Below are 10,579 nucleotides of genomic sequence, written 5' to 3'. Positions count from 1 at the left end.
AATCGATTCCTCTTATGCAACTGTTCCAATTTCAAATTTCACACACAAAACCCTAAATGCAATGCAAAATGAAAAATGATGAGATTTCCTTTTTCAATCCACTTAATTCCCAAATGAATGAAAACTAAGATGCTTTCCAAATCACTGACAAAAGAAACTATAATTAATTATGACCGTAATATCAATTATTTCAAGCAATCAATGATCAAGCAACAATTTTCTAATGACCTAATTGAAAATAACAAAGCAAATTCCAAACAAATTCTTATCAAACACTACTAAAACCAAAAGAAAACAAAGTGAAGGCTTTTCAGAGACCAACACACACTCAGGGACAGAAGGAAACCCAACCGAAACAAAGCAAATCAGAGAGCAAGGCACAAGAGGCAATTTTTTTCATCTTACAGGGATCAGCGCAGATGCATAAAGGGCACTAGTGCTCTACAACGCAGGTGTAGAGAAGGCTAGGGTGCTCTTAAGTGCTATGTCTCTAAACCAGGGGGAGCGTTGATTCAAATCCGACCAAATTACGACAAAAAAAATCAAATCAAGCTCAGAGAAGGTTCTTGCTAAGGTAAATTTAGAGGTTCAAGATGTGAAACAAGTGCTAAGGTCAAGGAAACCACTAAGAGAAAGAAACGATCCCCAGTGGAGTCACCAATTTGTTATGCGAAATTTACAATTGCGAACAAAAGTATCTTCCCTAGACCTAGTGGACTGGTATAGAACAATAGAAAGAAAAGAATATAGAATTTCCCTTAGAGAAATTGAAGAATGGGAAAGAGGCTTACTTGGAATCCATCGCAAGCTTTATTTTCCTCCCGAATTTTAAGATCCAATCGTAGATCCAATTTCTATAATTAGAACTTGTGTATACAACCAAAACAAGCCAAGGATCTACAACATCTACGTAGCATAATTCAATTACTCTATTCAATGAATCAATGAGGCATTGAAATACATGAATGTAAATGTAATACAACACATATAGGAAAACATGATACTCTTTGTATTAATAGAAATAGGAGAGAGTTTACAACCAAGAATAAGAGCTGATCTTGTAGAGATCTCCCCAAGTTGACTTGTCCTTCCTTGTCATAAATAACACCTCAATGTCACCCTAATTCGTGAAGATGATGACTCTCTTAGATTCAAGGCAACAACATGATGGCACAATTAGTCTCCAAAAGCCAACCCTGATGTTGTGGATGGAAATAAATTTATTTGAGAGGGATGGTAGTTTAGGATTTACCATAATGAGCTTGAGATCCACTTATGATGGGAGGATGAGCTCAAGGGATAAGAGGTGAAGTCTCCAAGGTAGGATCAAATAGGACTCAAGCTTCTTATCCATAGTAAATGGTTAAAACAACCCCTAGAACTTTCTAGAAGAGGAAGCTTCAGAGATATTTTTAATTTTCCTAAATTTCTAGAATCATCACACCCCAATTAAGGACCAAGATGATGCAGAACGAAGCAACCAATGCTGAACACAGGTCTCTAAAGGGACAGGGTGCGCTGGGGCTTAAAAGCTTGATTTTGAGTTGTTGGACCGAAAATCTAAGACATTTTGGAAAGGTCATGCTTAGGGCTTTGTGTAGGGTTGATGATAACATGTTCACAGATGTGAATTGATCCAATTTGTAGGCCTATTGAACAAATGCGATAAAATGTCCTATAACACTCCTAACCCATCTCCCCATATCTCATTGATGCCATAATTGCTTAACACTTCGACCCCCTAACATTTAGTCTTGTAAACACCCTAATTCATTGTGACGCTTAATATACATGCCCTTAACACCATTTTCCTTCAATATATTATGGACTCAAACACAGTAATCATGCAATACGCTATGACCCTTACTTGTGGCCCCTAACACATTATCACCTCTAAAACACAAATACCTAAATACAATATAATATTTAACAAGTATTAACCATCATTGAACACACTGACCTACTGGCCCTTAATCCCCTAATCTGTTGACCTCCTAACCCACTAACCCATACTTCCACATGGTAACAAACATTGACTATTAGCCAGCAAAAGTCATCATAGGTCAATTGGAACTACTAGCCTTTAACATGTGGTAGTGGTAACCAATGTCCACCTTATTGTCTAAGGTTAACAATATTGATTGTCTTGGACAATAAACTTCCTAAACTACTAATTCCAAAAGCACTAAACACCTAGCCTCCTAGCCCACTAAGATCTTATTACACCGTGACCCTTAACCCCTATGAACAAAATCACCCCCTAACACTCCATGTCCACGAACACACTAAGCCCTTAATACATTATCACCCTTAATGGCCACTATGGCACATGAAGTAATCACCCATAAAATTTATGACCTTGAACACACCAACCTCATAAAATTTTGACCATATCACATTGACACTCTTATTACACCATGAACCTTAATTCAATCACTCATTTCCACATAAACCTATTAACATGTCAGTCAACATCATACCCTTAATAATTACCATCCTTGATGATTTTGATCTAAACCACACTATACCCCATGACCTATATAACCTATAATCACAATGGCACTACACTTATTGACCCTTATGAGCCATCACCACGATGACCCTGAAACAATATACCCCATAAAATAATCAAGACCCAACAAAATATAACCCCTTATATAACCACCTACTAACCATTATGACATAATAACTCCTTTATCCTCATGACTTTAGACACATTATACCCCCTTACCCTTGTGAGCTTTAGTGAAATCATCCTTTAACATACTATGAACTATAAAACACTAACCTCATAACATACTATAACCCTAAAATATGGTTGGCCATATTGGCCATGGTTGACTATAGTTGGCCATATTGACCCACTAACCCTTCATCCTTATTATTATAATCTATTAACCCATTGATTCTAGTAATTTACTTACCCAAATTGATCTGAGTTGACTACCAATTAACATAAGTCATCATAATCCAACATGCACAACTAGTAATTAATCATTGACCACGGTTCACCATTTTTAATCATATTAATGTTGGTTAACATCTTGACAATATAAACTAATTGACCATATTTCACTATATTGACCATATTTAACATATCAACAATGATTGACTATTAACCATAGTGACAATGTTTGAATATAATTGATTATAATTGATTACATTAACTAGGTTGGCCATCTTGACAATATTTACCATAATGGCTATGATTAACGTATTGAATGCCTTGATCCATTGACCCCTAACCAATAAATATAATTTGATCACTAACTGGTGTTATATGAATCTTAATATACTATAACCACTAACCATTATGATCTAAATACACTATGAACCCTAGTCATTATGACCCCAAACACAATATATACCCTAATCTTGAAGACCCCCATGGCCTCTTTTCCCCTAAGCATTTTATGATTCTAATAAATATGCTAACGATGATATTATTTATGACGATTGTATCATCAATAATGTCATTAGGAACTTCCAAATTAAAAAAAGGGGATGTGAAAATGCAAAAGGGGCTTTTCCTTCCCAATTGTATCATTTAACCACATAGAAAAGAGTTGAAAGGAGCAACTCATAGGAGATCATGAAGGAGATAGTGGATTTAGAGAGGTTGTGAAGAGGAGAGGATCAAATAAGAGGAGAATGTGAAGATGCAAGAGGATTGGGAGAGATTGTGAACAAGATCGGAAGGAGATAAAAGGATATTACCAATTGTTTTCTAGGGAAGGGTTTTAAAAAATCAAAGTCTTAAAAATTTCAGGTTAATGACTCAAGTGCTATTATCTCTATGTTCCCAATGGTTATAACACATAACATTTTACTCCATTTTACTCCATTTTTCCTATTCTCTTTTTTACTTACACAAGTATATTTTCTTGCAACTTGTATGTCTTGAACCTTTAAGTGTGGAAATGTGCCCTTGGAGGCAATTTGTAAGATTTGAAATCCCAAATGTAAATATCTCAAAAGATTTCACTACTACTATTCAAGATGCAAAGATCTTCACTTGTTTATTCAATTCCATAAGCAACTGACACAAATTTATCCTGCAACTACCTTTGACAACATGTGGTCCATCATTATTATTTCAAGCCTATTTTATTTAGTCTTATCTAATTTCCATGGATTTGCAACACTGATATATAAATCATTGCAAGTTTTATAATTACAAATTAAACCTTTTCACTAGAAGGCAGGGATCCATTTTTGTTAATTTTTGTTTATCAATTGATCTAGGCAAGACAAATATAATGCCTTTAGTATTGAGTGAATAATATATTTTCTTTCACGCCTTACTAGTAGTGCCACAACATTTTCACACTTGCAAATAATATCACATTCAAAACCCCTTAATTGTTCCTTCTTGGCACATGAATTTGTCATCAAATAATATCACATTCAAAGCCCCTTAATTGTTCCTACTTGGCACATGAATTTTTCATCATGTGGGTTACCTTCTCTTTTTATTCCATTTGATTAAATTATAGTATAACTTATGTCATTGTGGTTCTCTTTATTAGGAGCATTTTTCATGCTTGTATGGACTCTTCTTCTAAATCCAACATATATTCCAAAACTTTAATAGAATGCAACACATAAATGACTTATTGGACAATTCTATCTAATATTGCATAATTGCACTATCTCACTATTTCTTAGTTTTTGAATTATTTAATCCATGACTCACACTAGACCATATGAGTTATCACCTTTTAAATGCATCTAAATAAGTGACACATTATCAAAACATGAGAATTTTGAAAATGTTTCTTTATAACATAGGGTAAATCTTAACAGGATAAAGTAATTGCAACTAGAAATGCATGGGCAATAATGCCCCAAGAAGAGCTTACACTTTGGCTTGACCCTTTATTTACGTTATCACTAAGCCTTAGAGGATCACAATGTCTATTGTTGTATAAATATATTTCTTTTTCTTGACCCTTTCCATGTTCTTATGTTCTTTAAGTTCATCACGATCTACTACAACTCTAGAGGCAAACTCTTTCCTTTTAATTTTCTGTGTATTTAATATCCATAAAGGGAGTGTTTCCTATCATAAACTATATCTTACTATTGTATACAAGGACACTTAAACTACATAATGAGTTCCTCACACTTCTTTTCTTCCTAGAGTGATTTCAGTTTCAGTGCATAAAACTTTATGCAAGAACTATAGTAAATACTTATATCTTATAATGTCCTTACATGTTACTAAGGAAGTTATCTTAGCACCAATGCCACTATTAAATTGATTCATTGTGGTACACGATTGTGCGATTTTGATTCATGTTTTATTTTTTTACAAAAGTGCAGTACTTATCAAAGGTTTTTTAGTAGATGGGTTGTATTTGTTTTGAATCTTATGGACTTTTATTTGCTTGCAAGTTCCTAATTTTAATTAAAAACTTCAATTGCAATTTTTATATTTCTTAACACAAAATAAGCTTTCCACAAGTAGTTGAACTTTTTGCAAAGGCATTATATCAATTTCAAAGTTGTTTTATCTTAGCAACTTTATTAATGTTGGTCTTAGTAACTTGCATTTACTTACTAATATTTCATAAATAGCTTCTGGCGTGTTAGATCTTATTGCAATTAGTGTATAATCCTAGCCTTTTTATTCTTCACTAATATCCTTCTCCATCATTACATTCTTTGATGCAATTAGGTAATTCTTTAGGACTTTTTTTTCCCCGTTCAATTATATATTACGTTGTATGCATCTGCATGGCATTATCATAATCTCTTTTTCTTTTGGACCTTTCTTAGATAATTTACCTCTATAACGAACCTTGTTAAGTGAAGGATCATGCTCATTCTCCTCATGAGATACCCTCTTATTTTTACTAAATCTTCACTCACTTCTTTATGTGCAAATGTAGCTAAATAAATATGTTCATGTGTTATGACACCTTAGAGACACTCGTAATGCTCTAAGGCTTTTGCAAATACATCATCTCAATTTCAAAGTTATCTCAACTTTACAAATTTATTAATGTCGGCCTCAATAGATAGCCTTTACTTACCAGTATTTCATAAATTGTTTTTAGGGCATTGGATCTCATTTTGGTTGGTTTATAATCCTAGTAATATTATTCTTCCCTATTATCTTTCTCCATCAGTGCATTCTGTGATGCAATTTAGTAAGTTCTTCAGGATGCTTTGGTTAGTGAGTGACATATTTAGGTTGGATGCAGTTGCATGCCATGATGACTCTTTCTCCAATTTATGTTTTGGACCTCGCTTATAAAATTTATGTCTATAACAAACCATGCTAAGGTATCATGCTCATTTCCCTTATGAGTGACACTCTTACTGTTATCAAATCTTCATTCCAAGTCACCCACTTCTCTATGTGCAAATGTACTTAGATAAATATGTTTATATTTCATAACACCTTGTTAGAAACAAAAGCTACAATTCAAAGAGAGCTCTCATACAAATTTTTACACCCTGTTCTTTGCAATTTCCTTGTTTCTATGCGATCTTATATCTTGTTCTAACACTTGCACATAGTTTCGCACATTCACATATACATTGAACCTATATTAGTATGAACACGAAATAAAAGTAACTATAAGCCACTATGTGCATTAGACATCCAATTGCCATGAACATAAAGTAAGAGGGAGTGTAAATTATTGTAAGCAATGAGTAATAAGTTTAAATGTGAACGGGGTATTGGAGGCGAAAGCATCAATTGCCAATGTTGTAATTTATTTACAATTGTGCAGTAATTATTTTATTATTCAATCTTTTGTTTCACTATATATAGTTGATATCATATTATTATTATTATTTAATAGTACATATGGAGGTAAAAAATGATGTAGTTTTACTTAGCAATTGATAATATTAACATTACATTTTCAATTCCTAAGCGTTCTTGGTATTTCAATGAATCCATGAGAATCTTCACATCTTGATGCTATATTTAAGACATGAATATTTGGTCTATTTTTTTCTTTTGCTCAACCCTGTTATAGAGAGTATATGATAAATTCAATTATATGTCCATTACTTCTTTAGAGAATATGTATCAAATCTCATTATTTTTTCTTATTTTATTTAGAGCATTATGTTAGAGGTGCACTTATCGTGTGTATTTATTAAGACCATGAGAATTTAGGCCCATGTGTCTTTATTCCTACTATTTTTTTTGTAAGATTAGGCTTTTTATATTTTTATAAAAAACTTGTTCATAGATAAGTATTGCAAGCTATTGATTTTCCTCTTGGGAAACCAAACTAGTAGGATAAGTTCAAAATTTTATAGTTGCATATCTTATAGGCTATTAGGCCGTCTTTCAAACTATAAAAAGAATTGGAAACTAAACTAAACCAAAAGATAAAAATCATGACAATGACAATGCCATCACAGAAACTTTGTTTAAAACATCCGACTCACTTAATTATTACCCTATAGGAGAATCCAATGGGATCAGTGGTTGTGCTTCACTACCATTGTTCGAGGAAGAAAAATCAACGTTTTCCAATTTCTCCGAAAGAACAAAAAAATTATTGTATAACATGCCTACATTGTCCATTAGTTCAACCATGTAGATAATAATTTCTTGTTGAGTGTTGGAATGGTTTGTAAGTACCCTTCCCATGAGAGTTTTAATATGCCAATATAGGTTGGCTTGCATGTAGGAGATATAGCGATTTATGATAGAGTTCTGTATTTTAATTATGCAATTCTTGGTGCCTTGATCAATCTGCATGACAAGAATAAATCTTCTAGCTTGTCTGACTTAGTCTTCAACATCAGAAATCACTCTCCAAATCGCTTAAGGGATGATATTCCAATATCTAGGCATGGCAGTGCAAGCAACTGCTTGAGCATGTGTTTGGCTTGTAGAGGTGGGAGATGTATTAGAGGTTGCAGAGAGGGAAGGACGACCTCTTCTACCTCCTTGTGACCATAGGAGAGTCAACACCTAGCCATGAAATGTGAAGAACAAGGAGGGGGGAATGGAGGGGAAAAACACAATAAGGGAGGTAGAGCTCGAAGCTCGAGATGAAGCCAAGAGGAGAAACATGGGAAAAACTAGAGGTGGACCAGAAGCATAATCAAAAGAGGTGGTAAGGCAACAAGATGAAAAGAGTTGGAGAAAACCCAACCTTCAACAAACTAGGTAGAGAGTGATTAGTGAGGCACAAGATAAGAAACATGAGAAACAGGCTTAAAAGGGAAATTGAAAGAATAGATCACCCATAATTAATAGACAAAGGGAGGGGAAAAATAACCAAAACGCCACTATCCCGAGACATAAGAAAAAAAATGAGAACAATAAGTTTACTAACAAAGTACTATTCAAGATAGAGGTAATTATGACACTGAACTTGAAACTCAACAAATCTCATAGTGATCCAAAGGTGACACATATGGTGTTGGTTAGTTTCCATTGAAGACCACAACGAAGCTTGCATGCAGTGGTTCCATTGTAGAATCAACATTGGCTTGTACTCCTTTTAAACCAATGCCTCTTAGAAATAGTCATTATGAAAAACCCCTATAGAGCCCACAAGGGGTGTCCACCTGATATATTGTAAACAATAAGAAGAGCATCTATCAACCCAACGTTATCTTGTTTCTCTCCACCTTGGGATCGAGCTATAAAATTCTCCAACCATCCTATGTCATAATAGTGGGTTAAGTGCCCAATAACTTCCATGATTATCTTCGAGGTACCTCTGTATATTGAATTTAGGTTGGTTCATCCTTCCTAAGATTACCACACGATGAAAACAATGACCTTGATGATCTCCCACAAATTACATGTAAAACACCATTTGGGAGTTTTTCTACCACCCTTTCTTAAATGCCCAACAAACATTTTAGACAATGGAGGCAACCCCCCATTCAAACATCCACCGTGGGGAGCTTTATTCCTACTAAGTTGGAGAAGCATTGCCACTAAATTTAATACTCAATGATAATGCCATAACTAAATAGTCTATATGTTTCCTTCAACACTTTGAGTCTAATTGGAATTAAAAATTGTAATATTTAAGGTTTAAAGTACTTTATTCAGAGAAGCACCAATATTAAGTCTAATACTCTAACGATTTGCCTAGCTAAACAATATATTATCTAACGTTCTTAAGGTATATTTGGAGTGTGAATTTGTAATACATATGACTAACTAAAACACCTATATTTAAATCTTAAAGGATAAAAGGTTGATAGGAAGTCTAAATTAAAAGGCATACTAGTGAAAGAAAAATAATTAATGAAGGAAAGACAATGTGAATGGTGTAGGATAAAGAGTACTAACAAGAGAGGTTTGACATCTAAAACCCATCTTAATGTTCCTTGAATCCACATTGATAAGTCTACTAGAGATTCAATACATATTCATAACCATACACCTTAGGCATATAGTTTATACTTGTACTTGTTTCTATGAATATTTCAACCACAATAGAGTTAGTTTATAACATGGTTGATTTTACCCATTTAAGATTGTTAATCAATCAATTTAGACTTTGGTTAATCTACATGTATGGTAGGAGTTCAATTTAGGTACTTGATTTAATGAGGGGAAACCTTTTCTTAAATTAGGTTTGTGCTGACCATATTATATTGTGATAGTTTACATGGGCTATAAGACTAACACAATATTTGGTGAATTGTGTAACAATGTTCATTCACTTTCAAAGGATTGATTTTAATTAATGTCCATCAACATTTTTTCTTTTAGAGCCAAGATCAAAGAGTAGTTCATAACTAGAAGATGAACATGAAATAAAGAATTGAAGTTGATGTTATTGTTGTGGGATCACTAGAGAATTGCGTCCATTTTCCAATCCACTAGAGACTCTAAATCTACCTATTGAGGACTTCAATTTATGGTATTGCTTATTTTTAGGTCATATTATAAGTTGATTATCTCACATAATTTGAGCACACATGAAACAATTAAATTAAATTTTCTTTCTTTTGTATTCCACCAAAAAGTTGCATATTTTTCTATCAAAGATAAAGAGTACATGGAGACATACTCAACTTGTGCATTATTTATCCTTTAATTAAAATGATAACATATAGTAACACTTTCTCAAAATAATTATATTAACAAATATATTTTATTTATGGTCACTATAAACTTTTTAGTAATTAATTCTATTAATTAATTAGTTCACTATGATAAATTAAGAAAAAATATTTCAAAATATACTTTATTAAATCAATCAAGATAAATAAATAAAAATATTTATATTTAATTGTAAATTTATCATCTCACTTTTTTGTTTGGCCACATTAATTTTATATCTTTTACCCCTTAATTAAGACCAAATAAACCACCTGTTTTAATTTGTTTATTTTATTTAAGCTTTAATGTAGAAACACTTAAAAACAGTAAGTCATTGTAAGTCATTGTCCCAATACATTTGAAGACCTCATAAAGGCCTTAAAAAATTGGAGCAAGCTTCTTGTGGTGGTTGTCAATAAGGTATACTTATAAGGTTGTAGAGAAAGGGACACTTTATCCCCTTCTTCAAAACGGTATTTGAAATGTTGTTGATAAACCTATTGCTTCATCATATGTTGGATCATTATC

This window comes from Pinus tabuliformis, chromosome Q (genome assembly GCF_031772625.1).
Source record: "Pinus tabuliformis cultivar Carrire ecotype Pingquan chromosome Q, CPIR1, whole genome shotgun sequence".
Lineage (NCBI taxonomy): Eukaryota > Viridiplantae > Streptophyta > Pinopsida > Pinales > Pinaceae > Pinus > Pinus tabuliformis.
This window is presented reverse-complemented; position numbering follows the sequence as displayed.